This window comes from Cebus imitator, unplaced genomic scaffold, assembly GCF_001604975.1.
Source record: "Cebus imitator isolate Cc_AM_T3 unplaced genomic scaffold, Cebus_imitator-1.0 Scaffold315, whole genome shotgun sequence".
Taxonomy (NCBI): Eukaryota; Metazoa; Chordata; class Mammalia; order Primates; family Cebidae; genus Cebus; species Cebus imitator.
In genome coordinates, this window is record NW_016107630.1 from 1,000,131 (window position 1) to 1,015,994 (window position 15,864).

General features: G+C 43.2%; 1 pseudogene; it reads right to left on the bottom strand.

Moving 5' to 3' along the window:
- Positions 1–12,730: 12,730 nt before the first annotated feature.
- Positions 12,731–13,247, bottom strand: LOC119467654 (annotated as a pseudogene).
- Between the last annotated feature and the right edge of the window lie 2,617 nt (positions 13,248–15,864).

The following is a 15,864-nucleotide window of genomic DNA, read 5'->3' on the forward strand; positions in this document are numbered from 1 at the left end:
ATGCTGCTAACAAAGATGCACCTGAGATTGGGACAAAAACTAGGTTTAACTGGACTTACAGTTCCACGTGACTGGAGAGGCCTCAGAATCATGGCGGGATGCAAAAGGCACTTCTTACATGGTGGCAGCAAGTGAAAAGGAGGAAGATGCAAAAGCAGAAACCTCTGATAAAACCGTCAGATCTCGTGATATTTATTCACTACCACTATGACAGCGTGGAGAAAACCACTCCCATGATTCAAATTATCTCCCACTGGGTCCCTCCCACAACACTTGGGAATTATGGGATTACTCTCATAATTCAAGATGAGATTTGGGTGGGGACACAGAGCCAAACCATATCATTCCACCCCTGGACACTCCAAATCTCATGTCCTCACATTTCACAACCAATCATGCCTTCCCAACAGTCCTGCAAAGCCTTGACTCATTTCAACATTAACCCAAAAGTCCACAGTCCAAAATCTCATCTGAGATAAGGCAAGTCCCTTCCACCTATGAGCCTGTAAAATCAAAAGCAAGTTAGTTATTTCCTAGATACAATGGGGGTACAGGTATTGGGTAAATACAGCTGTTTCAAATGGGAGAAACTGTCCAAAACTAAGAGGTTACAGGGCTCATGCAAGTCCAAAATCTAGCAGGGCAGTCAAATTCTAAAGCTCCAAAATGATCTCCTTTGACTCCATGTCTCACATCCAGGTCATGCTGATGCAAGAGCTAGGTTCCCATAGCCTTGGACACCTCCAAACCCTGTGGCTTTGCAGGGTATATATCCTCTCCTAACTGCTTTCACAGGCTGGCATTGATTGTCTGTGGCTTTTCCAGGCACAGAGTGCAAGCTGTCAGTGGATCCACCATTCTGGGGTCTGGAGAATGGTGGCCCTCTTCTCACAGCTCCACTAGGCAGTTTCCCGGTAGAGACTCTGTGCAGGGGCTCTGACCCACATTTCCTTTTCACACTGCCCTAGCAGACATTCTCCATGAGGGTCCCCATCCCTGCAGCAAACTTTTGCCTGGGAATCCAGGTATTTCATACATCTTCTGAAATCTAGGCAGAGGTTCCCAAACCTTAATTCTTGACTTCTGAGCATCCACAGGCTCAACACCATATGGAAGCTGCCAAAGTTTGGGGCTTGCATGCTCTAAAACCATGGGCCAAGCTGTACCTTGGCCCCTTTTAGCAGCGGCTGGATTAGCTGGGATGCAGGGCACTAAGTCCCGAGGCTGCACATAGCATGAGGACCCTGGGCCCGGCCCATAAAACCATTTTTTCCTCCTAGGCTTCTGGGTTTGCGATGGGAGGTTCCGTGAAGAACTATCACATGCCCTGGAGACATTTTCCCCATTGTCTCAGTGATTAACATTTGGCTCCTTGTTGCTTATGCAAATTTCTGCAGCCAGCTTGGATTTCTCTACAAAAACTAGGTTTTTCTTTTCTATTGCATTTTCAGGTTGCAAATTTTCGGAACTTTTATGCTCTGTTTCCCTTTTAAAATGGAATGCTTTTAATAGCACCCAAGTCACCTCTTGAATGCTTTGCTGCTTAGGAATTTCTTCTGCCAGATACCCTAAATCATCTCTCTCACGTTCAAAGCTTCCACAAATCTCTAGGGCAAGGGCAAATTGTCACCAGTCTCTTATCTAAAACATAACAAGAGTCACCTTTGCTCCAGTTCCCAACAGGCTCCTCATCTCCATCAGAGACCACCTCTGCCTGGACCTTATTGTCCATATCACTATCAGTATTTTTATCAAAGCCATTCAACACGTCTCTAGGAGGTTCCAAACTTTCCCATTTTTCCTGTCTTCTTTTGAGCCCTTCAAACTGTTCCAACCTCTGCCTGATACCCAGTTCCAAAGTCGCGTCCACATTTTCAGATGTCATTTCAGCAACGCCCCACTCTACTGCTACCAATTTACTGCATTAGTTCATTTTCATACTGCTGATAAAGACATACCTGAGACTGGGAAGAAAAAGAGGTTTAACTGATTCCATATGGCTGGGGAGGTCTCAGAATCATGACGAGAAGCAAAAGGCACTTCTTGATGGCAACAGCAAGAGAAAATGAGGAAGAAGCAAAAGCAGAAACCCCTAATAAACCCATCAGATCTCATGAGACTTTGACTATCATGAGAACAATATGCAGGAAACTGCCGCCATGATTCAAATTATCTCCCACCAGGTCCCTCACACAACACGTGGGAATTATGGGAGTATAACTCAAGATGGAATGTGAGTAGTGACCCAGAGGCAAACCATGTCATGTGTGCTTGGAGTCCAGCGTCCTAGGAAAAACAAAAACGCAGCAGGATTACCGTATGAACCAAGTGGAAAGGGGCAAAGTGGAAAACAGCTTCTAAATATTTTTTAGCCTCTCAAATGCAGACCTCTGACAAAAATAGTTTATTTCCTCTTTCTCCCTTCTGGCTCCCATTAAAGCCTTAGGTTTTTGTTGTTGTTGTTGTTTGTTTTTTATTTTGAGATGGAGTTTCCCTCTTGTTGCCCAGGCTGGAGTCTAATGGCACGATCTCGGCTCACTACAACCTCCATCTCCCGGGTTCAAGTGATTCTACTGCGTCAGCCTCCTGAGTAGTCGGGATTACAGGCATGCACTAGCAGGCCTGGTTAATTTTATATTTTTAGTAGAGACGGGGTTTCACCATGTTGGCCAGCTGTTCTCAAACTCCCAGCCTCAGGTAATCCACCCGCCTTGGCCTCCCAAAGTGCTGGGATTACAGGCGTAAGCCACCGTGCCTGGCCTACGTTTGGGGTTTTTACTTCTTACCTGGAAAAAAGTTCTCACACCTGTGGCCGTCCCAACACTGTTCAAGTGATGAATATCTAGGAAGGGGTGGAGGTGAGTGGATAAAGAGAAAAGAAGGAGATGGGGAGGAGAGGGAAGTGGGGCGTGGAGAGAAAGGAAAGAGAAGGACTGCTGTACCCTGACAGAATATTTCATTTCATTCTTAGCTGGCAATTCATGTACAGACCTTCTTTTTTCCAGCCAAGCACAGCATATACCAAGTCACCCTCTTGGTTGTCTCACACCTTCATGATGGATCTGTTCTCAAGCTAATTTTCTACCCCATGCAGATAAAGACGCTTACCAGGTATCTGATCAGTGATGCTGGTGTTACCTTCCTTAATGCCACTAAGCAGTCACAGCCGCAGACCTCTCCAAGGAGTCAAACATCCTGCACTGTGCTGTGATGTCCCCACAGTGTGCCCAGGTGGAGTGGCCTGCAACTCAGAGCCAGTAGGGATGCTGTTTCCTGCCCCACCCTGACTATTCCACCCACAGTCTTCCCTGCCCTCTCTCCTATACAAACGTTGCTTTTGCTTCCTGTTGACTACTAACAGCCTCTGACATGTCCCGCCGTGATGTAGCTGCATTTCTCCGTGGCCTTTCTAAATATGACTTTCAAATTTAACCAAATGATGTAAAGAAAAATAATTTTGATGGGTGTTTAGATCTGCATGTGGACAGAGTTGTACTGAAAGTTATTGTACATTCTTTAAGCTAGAATCAGAGAACAAATTTGCAGTGGTTCAGTGGATGGTAGATAATTTTTCTCATAGTCTAGGTAGGGGGATTTGATTTCTTTGCCAAGCAAACTTTGTTTCTTTGTGGTTCAGATTTTAGGAAGTTACACTGCTAAAAAAATGATCTCTTCCTCCCTTCTGTATAATCTATACTACTCTGCAAATATAGAGAGTGGTACATAATTTATAAACATTCATATTTTACATATGCCAGCCTTTTCTATTAACTAGATGGCAGATCATGGTTTAATTCAGTGAGCATATACAAGTCTTCTTCGTGCCAGGCACCATGCAAACAAAGGTGGGCAAGACGAACTGGAATCAAATCCACAAATTAAGGGTTTCCTACAAATTCAGCACTATGCTGAGTCTTTTACAAACATGCTATCATTAATCCTTATATTGTTTTCCTTTTTAAAAATAAAATAAAATAAAAGAGACGGCCCCTAACGTTCTCATGAAGGTTTACTAGAAGGTCTATAAGGACGATCTCTGCATTGAATCTTAAAGACTTGTATGGGGTTTGAATCTCTGTCTGAAAATTCTGATGTGAAATGCATTGATTTTAATCACTTTCTATCTTGTGTGTCCATTCTGGCAGGTGGTAGAATCTTCACCTCAGTCAGCTTGGGGTTGTATCCACATTCTAGGGGTGTTTATAGTGCCCAGGTGTTGTGTGTATGGTAGCATTTGGGGGCTTGGCATCTATAAGCATATCCATCATCCCACCTGCTTCTCGGGTGGTCCATGCTGATCACACCCAGGTCATCCCTCACATCTGGCAAAAGGCCAATTCATATCTAGCAACTCCATTCAGATTCCCTTTCTGCTGCTGCCGCTGCACATTCAAAAACAAGGGTGCTAAAATCTTATGGCACTTGCCCTCATGAGATCCTTCTGAGAAGTCACAGCTCCCAGAACTGGGGTCTCCTGGCTGGGGCTCTAGGCCCATCTGCTTGGATGGGCCACAAAACCACTCCCTCTCTGAGGCTGCTTCTCTCAGTGTGGACACACGGCCTTCTGTGCTCTCCAATCACGCACACCTCTCTAAGACACCTGCCCCTCCCTGTCCCCAAACCAACCCACTGCCCCTGCTTACTCATTCCTCATGGATCCTCCATCAACTCCTCCTTCCTTAGAGCAGTAGAGAATTCATCTTTGGTGCTTTCATCTGTGGTGGGGGAAAAGCTGCTTTTATGCCTCATTATTTTCTCAAATCCATGGTCTCTCTTTCCCTGAGGGCCTAAGGCTTTTAAAAACTCAAAAGTCAAGGACAGATGTCTTTGTCTTCTGCTCGCTGCTTTTCCTGAGACAATAAGCAGAATAACTACCCCAGCCGACTGAATGATGGAACGCTACAGCCTAAAATGGTGGAGAGGAGAGAGGCTATATTGGCTACTCTTAAAAGAATGAGAATTGCTCAGGTAAAAAACGTTAAGGAAGAGATCCCAGGCCATGTAACGTAAGGTGTAAAAAGCCATCAGAAAACACATGGTAAAGTGGTTTGGAATAGACGTGGGTCAGCCTATAAGGGGAGGGACGAGATGCAGGGGAGGGAGAGATAGGCAGGGAGCCATATATAAAAGGGTTTCTAGGGCTGGGCGCGGTGGCTCAAGCCTGTAATCCCAGTACTTTGGGAGGCCGAGGTGGGCGGATCACCAGGTCAAGAGATCGAGACCATCCTGGCCAACATGGTGAAACCCTGTCTCTACTAAAAATACAAAAATGAGCTGGGCGTGGTGGCGTGCGCCTGTAATCCCAGCTACTCAGGAGGCTGAGGCAGGAGAATTGCTTGAACCCAGGAGGTAGAGGTTGCAGTGAGCCGAGATTGTGCCACTGCACTCCAGCCTGGCATCTGGCGACAGAGTGAGACTCTGTCTCAAAAAAAATAAATAAATAAAAATAAAAGGGTTTCTAATTCCAGGTGGGGATATCTTCATTGACTTGAAGTCAGGAGGTTGTTATGTGCTGAATGTTTGTGTCCTCCACTAAAATTCATATTTTGAAGCCCTAACCTGTAATGTCATGGTCTTAGGAGGTGGGCCCTTTGGGAAGTGATGAGGTTTAGATGAAGTAGGGACAGTGAGGCTCTCATGACGGGGTGAGTGCCCTCTGAAGAGGAAGAAGACATGCCAGAGCTTTGTCTGTCTGCCATGTGAGGATACCATGAAAAAGCAGCTGTCTGCAAGCCAGGAAGCCGGCCTCATCAGAGCCTGACCATGCTGTCACCCTGAGCTCAGATCTGCAGCCTCCAGAACTGTGAGAATGAATGCCTGTTGCATAAGCCACCCAGTCTAAGGCAATTTTTTTTTTTTTGAAGCTGCTCGAGTTTGCTAGAGGGTTTAAAAGAAGCCGTGGATGAATCTGTATTTTGGGGAAGGTTGTACTGGCACCATGAAAACAGAAACTATGGCTGCAACCTCTTCTGGTTTTCCCACAGCCTCAGCGCTGACATATGAAGGTATTCGGTCAATAAATTAAAAAAGAGAGAATAGAGTTTCACAGGTTAAAAACCCTGCCAGTAAAACGATCCTGTTACTTACTTTTACTTGATTTCTCAAAAGTAATGCAGGCCTACGGGTCTGAGTAACACTCCAGAAGGGAAACTTTGCTACCTGAAACTCCATGCTGTGTCTGTCTTCTTCACAAATGTCTGTGGTGTCTTTTAGACCTTTTATTTTTAATGGCTGTTATTATCCCCAATTTGACTTTCCAAATTAAAGACATTGAAATGTAGCAAATATCTAATCAGGGATGAGATTTGTTTCAAAAGAAATTTACATGCCTAAGCACTTAAATTAGTCAATGGAGATTTTTTCCCCAGTATCGAGCCTTAATTTTTAATTAAAAAAACAAAACCCAGATTAGCTGCCCACCACATGTGCTTAACTAAATCAGAAAAGGTATAGATAGAATCATAAAAGAATAGAGGTTGATATAAAGCCTTGATTTTCTTTTTTCTCCTTCTCTTTTGCATCTGGTGTTATTATCCAATTCGTAACACTCCTGTGTGAAAAATTTAGTTTGTGAAAATGGGCTGAATCAAACTGTTCTTCCTATAAAGAAGGATAATTTTTAAATTTCAGGGAAATGGGCCCTTTACAGAGGAACTGTTACAGCAGTGAAGAGGAATCACTGATCTCAGCCAGCAAATTTTGCAAAGTACCGGCAGAGGAGGCTGTGAATCAACACTGCCTTTCTTTGCAATTTCCTTTTTTTTTTTTAATCATTTCAGAAAATGGTAACTCATCTCCCTACTAGATTTCAGCATCAAGCTATCTAGTTTTAAAGCAGTTACTTAGAATTACATCTACTGGATAGAAATGCTCTTAACTCTATAGCTGAAATAAGACCAAAAAAAAAATGCAAGCAATACACTTTTTCTAAATATGCAATGTACATTGACTTAAATTTATACTATAGAGTTAATGACTGATGCCACATCTTTTGATGAGTGCAGACTTTGATAGGAAGAAAGAAAGGAAAGATATTGATTACTGAAAGTAGAGAAAGTTTGACAAAGTTTGTTGTTTCTTTGTGTTAATCTGAGAAACAACTAACTGAAGCATGAAAGGCTGACCTTTTTCATCAGTCTGCCTGAAACAGCCTTAATTACTAGAAACACAAAGGTGTCCACAAACTGAATTTTCCTCCAATATGGTAAGTAGTTTATGTTGAAGTGTAAGCCATTGGCTGTGTCACTATTATCTAGAACAGTTCCTAGTACTGGAGTCACGACCCACTAGTGCCAAACAATCAATTATAAGATGTTGTTAAGTAACTTGTAACCTTTAATAATAATACTAAGATATAGGAACAAACACATTTTTCATAAACATGGACCAGAATCAAGATTGTCCCTGTAATAACATGAATTTCACTCATGTTCTCTTGAGTGATAAAGGAAAAGGTGGATTTAGAACTAAGTTGTCAAGAATCGCAGGTAAACTGCCCCAATCTAATTCTTGCCGCACTGTATAATCTGGCTATAACCACAAAAGTGTGGTACAGATATAAAGGCCATAAGTGATGTGAGTCGCGGCCCAAAAAATTGGAGGGCCATTCATCTAGTGTCAGCAAAATACGAAGCAATCTGTACTCTGAGTTCATTTTGTTTTTCTCGAGGCAGCCTGGCCCAAATCAAGGTCAAACAGAGACCCTCGGGGGCCCATGTCCACTACTTGACCTGGTTAATAAATATGGAGGCAAAGCAAAAGGTTACATTATACTTGAAACCTAAAAGACTGCTTGGATTTTCCTCTGGCTTTGACAAATTGCATAGATATTTTCCTTAATCAAGTCCCAGGGCCCGAGAAAAGGAACTTAAAGCAAACAGAGTCTGAAGACAGGCTAACAGATTAATGGAAAGGTTGAAGAGTTGAGAGAGAATAGCATGAGATAAAGTGAATAAATGACTAAAATGTAACCGCTGGGTGCTCTCTAATAGCCTCCTGGGCTGTACGATGGCTTTCAGTTGATTGGTCATGAGGACACTGCAAATACAGGGGAATTTAATTATACCTAAAGTAAGAGCTAAAACGCTATGTTCTGAGAATTTTTAATGTTCTTGCAATATCTTTGGAATTGTGGCTCTAAAAACCGTATGTGGTGTCCCCAAATAAATTGGATACACAATGTTAGTTTTCATGATGCGTAAGCATGCTGGCTGAATTGAAAGGGAAATAGGGTGAGTTTGGCACAATTTATTCTTAACAAGGTTGATTCATGTTAATTATGATTCCTTTTCTAGGTATTCGTGTGTTCTAAAAAAACAAATTATATTCAGTTTAATGACAATGTCCTGCATTGCCATTAAACTCATATGCTTGTGGTTTGAAAATGCATGCTTCTCTTTTTGAAAAGCTGCACTATTGCCTTCAGTTTGGGGGTACCTCTCCAGGACTTCTCACTTCCTCAAAAATCAATAAGTAGCGTTTGAAGGCTGCACCTGTAAATTCTGAGAGTGACCTGGCGTGAAGTTCATCCACTTGAACGTCCCCCGCTCTCTGGCCTTAATTTCCTCATGCTAATGTCTAATCTAGCATTTCTGCTAAAGATAATTTTCTTTGACAGGAAAATATAATGTGAGTTTAATGCTTCTTCCCTCTATGACTCTCGCAGATAGATCCAATGTACTGGTTCCTCTCATTGCTTTCTTAACCTTCTGAGAGAGAAAATTGTCAGTAGAACAAGTCAAGAATTTATGTTGTAATGTTTTCTTTAAATGTGTATTTCTTCTTTCAGGCCATAAGCAATCTGAAGGTTGAAACCATTGCTTATAATTTTTCTTTCTGTCTCTGACTCATGGTACTTAGCAGTGGTTGGTACAGAAAACTCAATGAGCGTTGAGTGTATCTGTTTGATAGAATTGAGTGTGAGTGGCAAATGTCAAGGGAGATTGTCCTTGTCATTCAGATTCTGATTCCAGTTCTCCCATCCATTGTCCAGGAGGATTTTAAAAAACAGAGAAGTCTTAGGCTACTGAGGATTTCTGACTCAGAGTACTGATGAGGAGAGGGTCTCTTTATCCCAAAGAAGTTGTCTAGCCTTGACATGGTTCAGCAAGTATATATCTTCTGGATTCTTATTCATATGTGAATAAAGTAGGCTTGTGCAGAGGCAGCACCTGTGTTAGAGGAAGCAGAAATGTTTCTTTGGCCTTTTTCATCCTTCCTATAGCAGCCAACTGCAGCACTTGTTTTTTCCAGTGGTGCCCAACACATGTTGTTAAGGTTAGACAATCTTCAAACTACGGCGAGTTGTTGCTGTTTCAGGGTGTTTCCAGTTCTAATCATCTATGTGTCCATAAAGAGCTTTGAAAAGTTTTCTACTCCTCAGGATATCCTAAGACTCCCTGCTAATCGGAAATGGCTAGGGCAAGGTGTCTGTTGCTTTGAGTCTGCAGACGGGTCTGTTGAACACACTGGCAAGTAGAATGTCATCTTCACTTGGGTGACCTACAAGCACCACCAAGGCAACATGTCCAAAACCGATCGCATTTCTTCCCTGACAAACACACTCTGCTTCCTGGATTCCCATCTCGATGACTGGCACCTCCAAAAGCCAAGACACTCAAAAGAGAAATCAGAGAGCTCTCCCTAATGTTTCCATTTATCTCGCTACCAACCTGCTTGTGCTCGAGACCAATGAGTCGTCAGTTCTTGTATACTCCCTGTACTTAGTTGCCAAAATCTGTCCACTTGAATTACCTGATAACTGTCGCAGCCCCCTAGGTACAGTCTTATCTCCACTTAGCCTTGTTACTCCACAGCTAGAACTTTAGTATTACTTCCTCCGTGCTGCCATCCTTAACCCAGCAGTCTAATTTTGGTGCCCCTTATATAAGCTCCATATGAATAGATTTATCAGAGTACTTCTCTCACTATTTTGAACGTTAATTACCTTATGTCTCCTGTTATTTCATGAGCTCCTTTAGGGCAAAACCCATGAGAATATTTTCTGACTGAATGAATGAGGTGTTTCTTGCTTTCAGATTCTTCTTACTATAAATTCTTGCTTGTACTTGAAATCTATTCTGTTAGAAAAGCTTCCTTCAGTGACAGGTGTCTGTGGCCTCAGGGGATACTAGAAAGCCAGGCTGAAGTCGGCTCTGAGCATGCACACTGGGGGCCGCCTATCTACCAAACACAGTCTCGGTTCTCAGCGGCAGTGTCAAGGCCGCAAAGAAGGAACTCTAGTGAAAAAATAAAATTGAGAGAGAGAGAGAGAGAAAGAGACCAGAGTTGGGGAAAAGTGTGGCCAATAAAGAGGGTCCTCACCCAGCAATGTTCATAAGAGTTACCTTAAAGAGAAAAGAAAGACGTCCCATGGCTGCTTTGCCAAGGAGTGCAGGAAGGAGCAGACAGTAAAGAAGCCAATATGAACCTATTGGAATGAAATAAAGGGGCCAGGAATCTGAGTGGGGCCAGGAATCTGAGCGGGGCCAGGAATACGAGTGGGGTCAGCCTGCCTCTATGCTTAGGGAAGGTGATGAAGCCAGTCCCCAACTTTGGAGAAAGAATTTGCTGGATGATAGGAAAAAGGTAAAGCTGGCCCAACCCTACCCCTACACACAACCTCACGCTCACCTGGCGTCTTGTGTCTGCAGGCTCTTGGGCTGGGTGAGAAATACAACACTGCTTGTAGTTATAGGGACCTCAGCTATTGAAGCAGGTAGCAGAGATAGCCCTTTGTTCAGGAAATAGTAGAAACAAGTAATGGTGGGGACTGAGCAGCACTAGTTCACAGCCAACACCCAGAGAGTTACTGGTTTTGACTACAAATCGTTTCTGAGAGTCATGCTGCCATTTCTGGCTGTCCTCAGATAAGCAACGACTCCCCACCAGGCGAGTGATGAGTTATCTACTGACAAAGTTGATCCCCCATGAGACGAATCCCTTTGATCAGAAATATTGTTTTGTTTCAGCTCATGGAGACAGAACACAGTGAAGCATTTGAGAGTCAATAAGAAAATGTTAATAGATTTACTCTTGCTGGGGAGGCCAGTACCAGTGTTTTCATCATCTTGTGGTTGCTTAATTAACATTTCTCGGCATTATTTCTGCTACTGTTAGCAAAATGTAAATATTTAAATGGCATGTATTTTTCATGAAGCAGGAGAACTGTGAGCGCAGAACTTGAGGCAAAGATCTGGCCTCATCTTAATCTCAGTTCTCAGAAAACACACTCTGTAGCTTTTGGCAAGTGTCTTAACTTCCTGACTTTTCTACCTCAGTTTCTTCCCCCATAAAAGAGAGATAATGAAAACAGTTCTAAAGAAGATTATAAAGATTAATAACCAAGTGTCCAGAAAAATTCTTTGAAGATGAAAATGGGCAAACATAGTATTCTACCTGTGAGCAAAAGGACTTAGCAGAGAGAGACCAGGAGGAGGCGTGGAAATGTACACTGACATTATTCTACATACTTTGCATTCACTCCGTTTTAGCTGCTCAGGGTACTGCGTATTAAGTATATGCAGACCACAGCGAGAAACAGAATATTCAAGACAATAAACTAGAATGCTCTTAAAGTTGTTCTCAGGGAAGCTGTGTATTTCAAACTGCCGCTAATGCCCAGATGGAGCCTATTAAACACATCCAGCTTGGCTTTTTTGCTTTAATTTTTAGCTGCAAACTGTTTACAAGTCAGGAGAAGAGAAACTACAGAAAATAAGAATCTTCAGTGTCAGAGAGCAAAGGGTCCTCAAGGGAAAACATTATTGTTCATGTTCCGTCTATGAGAATAAAGTTTTTAAATATTTTGACAAGATTGCACAGAGATTGGTCTTTCTTTAAGGGACTTCTGACCCTTACATTGAGCTCATATAATGCAGTAGTTTATAGTACCACAGGTTATAGGAAGATGAAAGGAGGTAGATTGTGAAGTCTGGAACTTCTTACACTGTCTTGAATAGTGAAAAACTATCTTCATGCTAAATCCATTTTTATCCCCTCCTTCAGGTTAAACAAAGCTGCTTCTTATGGCTTCCATTTTGAGTTTAGCTAAAAACAGCTAGGTTTTAAAAGGGAGATTTTATGAGGTGGAAAAACACAAAACTATGGGTTATACTTCTAGTTTCATCCTTGAACAGCAGTGTCGAAACCTCTGTTTTCTTCCATACCTGTAAAACTAGAGAGGCTCGAGGGGTGTATGGTAGAGCGGTGAGTGTACAGACTCCAGATCAGGCCATTGGGATTAACTCCCGACTCAGTCCCCTACAGCTAGTGAGTTATTTAACTCAGTATTTTAACCAATAAGCAAGAATGGTAATCATAGTGAAACTGGACTCGCTGCAACAGGATTCTCCAGAACTTAGGTTCTTGGCCTCCCTAATCCGGAAGAATGGGGAAGGGGGCCTCGCGTCGCGGTGAATGTCATAGCTCAGATAGAACTCATGGACCCAAAGAGTGTGCAGTAGAGCGCTTTATCCGGCGGAGCGAAAGGACAGCTTCCACACCATGGAAGGGGATCCGGAGGGGGTGCCGCTGCAGGCTTGGGCGGCTGGGGATTATATCCCTGAGTTATTCCTTCCCCATTCTTGTTCTTGTCCAATGAGAGGGGTTGTTTCAGCCTTTCTCTGGATTAATTGATCTTTGAATCCTTTACCGGATTGGTTACTGTTTTCATTTTTCTTTTCATCAGTTCTTAAATGATCCTTTATTTAAATATTTCCGTTTGTGCTTCTTAACCAGCTGGGCATTCCAGAGCACCACTGTGAGGTCATCTGTGATGTCGTGAGGGCAGCGGCCATCAGCATTGCAGCCCACAGACTGGGCAGTCCCCAGGATCTCTTTAATGGTTCCAGGGAGTTATCTGGCTAAACATCTGTGCCTCATCTGTTGAGCGATGTTGACAATCTCATTGAAAGTGATATTCCCGCTGTGTCTAATGCTTTTCTGTTTCTTTCTGTCTCTTGGTGGTTCCTGGAGGGCTTTGATGATCAGGGCAGAGGCAGAAGGCAACACCTCAGTCTGGGCCTGTCTGCTCTGAATGGTCAGTTTCACCGTGATCCTCAGGCCCTTCCGGTCTCCCGTTGCCTTAGCAATGTCATCACCAACCTTTTTTGGAGACAGACCCAGGGGGCTGTCTTCACTCTCGGTGCACCTCAGGTATATACTGTGATCTCTTTGGGGTCGAACTTCAGCGGCATGGTGGAGGTGGCTGGTGTAGGATGAACCCCAATTCCAGACGACCTAAGAAAGTTGCCGCCGCTGTGCAGGGGAACACAGGGAACCGGAGACCCACCCAATGCTCAGCCCTAGCCCTCAGCCCACCTGTGCGGAGTTTATTGTCTGGGGACCCCCCCTTGCCCATGCCTCCAGCTGCAAAACAATTCAATTGCTTTTTTTTTTTTTTTTGGTCCAAAACAAAATCTCAGCTAGCTCGGGAAAAAAAAAAAAAAAGAAAGAAAGTTGCACCTTGGCCTGCTCCAAGCCGAAAGCCGAAAGTTTTCAAACCCTGAGTTACTGAGCCTCTGCCTCCAGGGGCCAGAGGCAGGAAAAGTCCCTGCCTTTGAACAAAGCCCCTAAGAGCCAGAGGCGGGAAAATTAGAAACAAAGCTCCTAGGCGGCCAGAGGCAGGGCGCTCCAAACAAAGCCCCTAGCAGACCAGGGAAGTTCCTCTAACAGTCCCTCAATAGGGGACTTTGCAAGAATAAAATGATAATATATGTAAACCACCTAGATCTGACGAGGGGTCCATAGTTAGCAATTGATTAAAGTTTAGCTGCCATCATCGTTGAAGTCGCTGTCATCATCATCATCGTCCTCATTGGCTGGGCTACCTCTGAAAGTTTTGTATAAAACCTAAATGAATATAGGAATGTATTGCCAACTGCAAAGTGCTACAGGAGACTAACTTATAATTATATTAAATTAAAAATTTAGACCTAAGAGTCTGAGGTAGCCTGGGCAAATGTAAAGCCTTAAAATCCACACATGGCTTCAGAGAGTCTTCTTTGTTCAAAGATAAGAAATAGGTGCAGGAAAGCTCAGCTGCATCTTACCGCCCTAATGTTGTCTGCTAGGGAAACTCTCACCATTCTGTGCCTCAGTGTCCTCTTCAGCAAAACTTCTCTCAAGTGCCATGGCTTCTCCAGCATCCCCTGCTGGTCTGCCCAGGCCAGGAGGCTGTGTGCCCCTGCGGAGAGGAGGAAAAAAGCATTTCCTGAGCAGCAAAGTGTGTGGGAAGCTCAGCAAGTGGAAGAAGGGAGTGAAGCATGATGAAATGTGGAAGAGAAACTTGGAGTTCTGAAAGACCAAGGCTGCTTTTTCTTGCCACAGACCTGGGGGAGGAGAGATATACTCAGAAAAATAGACCAACAGTTGAGACAGGGTGGTGGGAGGCTAAAGCAGGAAGGCCAGAAAAAGAGGAAGTGGTGGGTTGGCTATTTTATTGGAAAAGCAGGTACAAATTTCAGTCTCAGGTGAGAAAGAAATGTAACCGTACTTTTCTCTGATTGAACTAATTGCGGAGCCTTTGTTTCTAAAGCAATGAAGATACTCTCAGGCAATTCTTAGCCCAGTCTTTGTGGCTCTCTGACACGCCCTTCAGAATGCTGCTTAAATGTTCCTCTACTAATGCAGCCTCTTAATCACATTATACAGAATAGCACTCCCTAACGCTATTCCAATCTCTTTCCAAGTTGTGTGTGTGTGTGTGTGTGTGTGTGTGTGTGTGTGTGTCCCCATTGCATTTTCCACTGTTTGAGAAGATATAGTCGATAGATGATAGATTTAGATAGACAGATGTAGGTATAATTTGTTCATTGCCTGACATCCCTTACTAAATGAAAGCTCCATGTGGGCTTTGATGAGCATTGAGAGCATCTGCGGTAATATGATTTAGATGTCAGCAGACCCACTATGTCAGTCAGCATGAACTGCTTGTTCCAGAAAATCTTTGCAAGGAAAAGGAAAGGCTGTTAGCCAATAAATAACTTCATTGTTTTCTTTAGGAAATCCCAAAAACAATTGATCAGAGACAATGAACTGTTCACCTCAACAAACAATTCACTCATCAACCACAGCTTACTTATCAAGATTCACTTCAAAATTCTCAATTCCCCATGTTCACTAATCCTGAAAAATTTTATAATTTCAAAATGAGCAATTTCAGACTCCCACTTTGAAAGGCCTGCCATAAACTACTTGAGCTCAAACTCAAAGTCATTTAACCCTTAAACTTTTGACTTCTCCTTTCTGAGCCACTCTTAAAACTCTAGTCTAGGCGTGGTGGCTCACGCCTATAATCCTAGCACTTTGGGAGGCCGAGGTGGGTGGATCACCTGAGGTCAGGAGTTCAAGACCAGCCTGGCCACCATGGCAAAACCCCATCTTTTAAAAAAAAGAAAAAGAAAAAAAAAGCTCTATCAAGGTAGTGTTCTCCTTTATTGCAGTCATTTCTAATGAATTTATCTTTATTTCATTAACAGGTTGTCGCTGATATTTTGGGGAAGTTCAACATTGTTTAAACTTCTTACAGTGTCTTTCATAGTGAAAACGATTAAGCGAAAGCTTTTTTTTTTAATGTTGTGCTTCCTATTCTTAGATCAATTCTAGGAAGACAATATGGGTTCTCTTAGCATTTGTTGAAGGCTGAATGAATTGATGAATCAATGAAGCAATGGATATAAGGTCTCCACTCTCCCATTGCTGACATTCTTCAAAGGGACTCTGTGCATTGACATGGCAAGTGGGGAGTACCTGGTCTGTGGTGTCGGTTCTTAGTCCAGGCTAGCATCTGTTATAACATCAGTCATCCCTTTGGGTCCCTGGCCACCAGATCGTGCGGGATACTAAGAGATAGTGAGGGGCCAT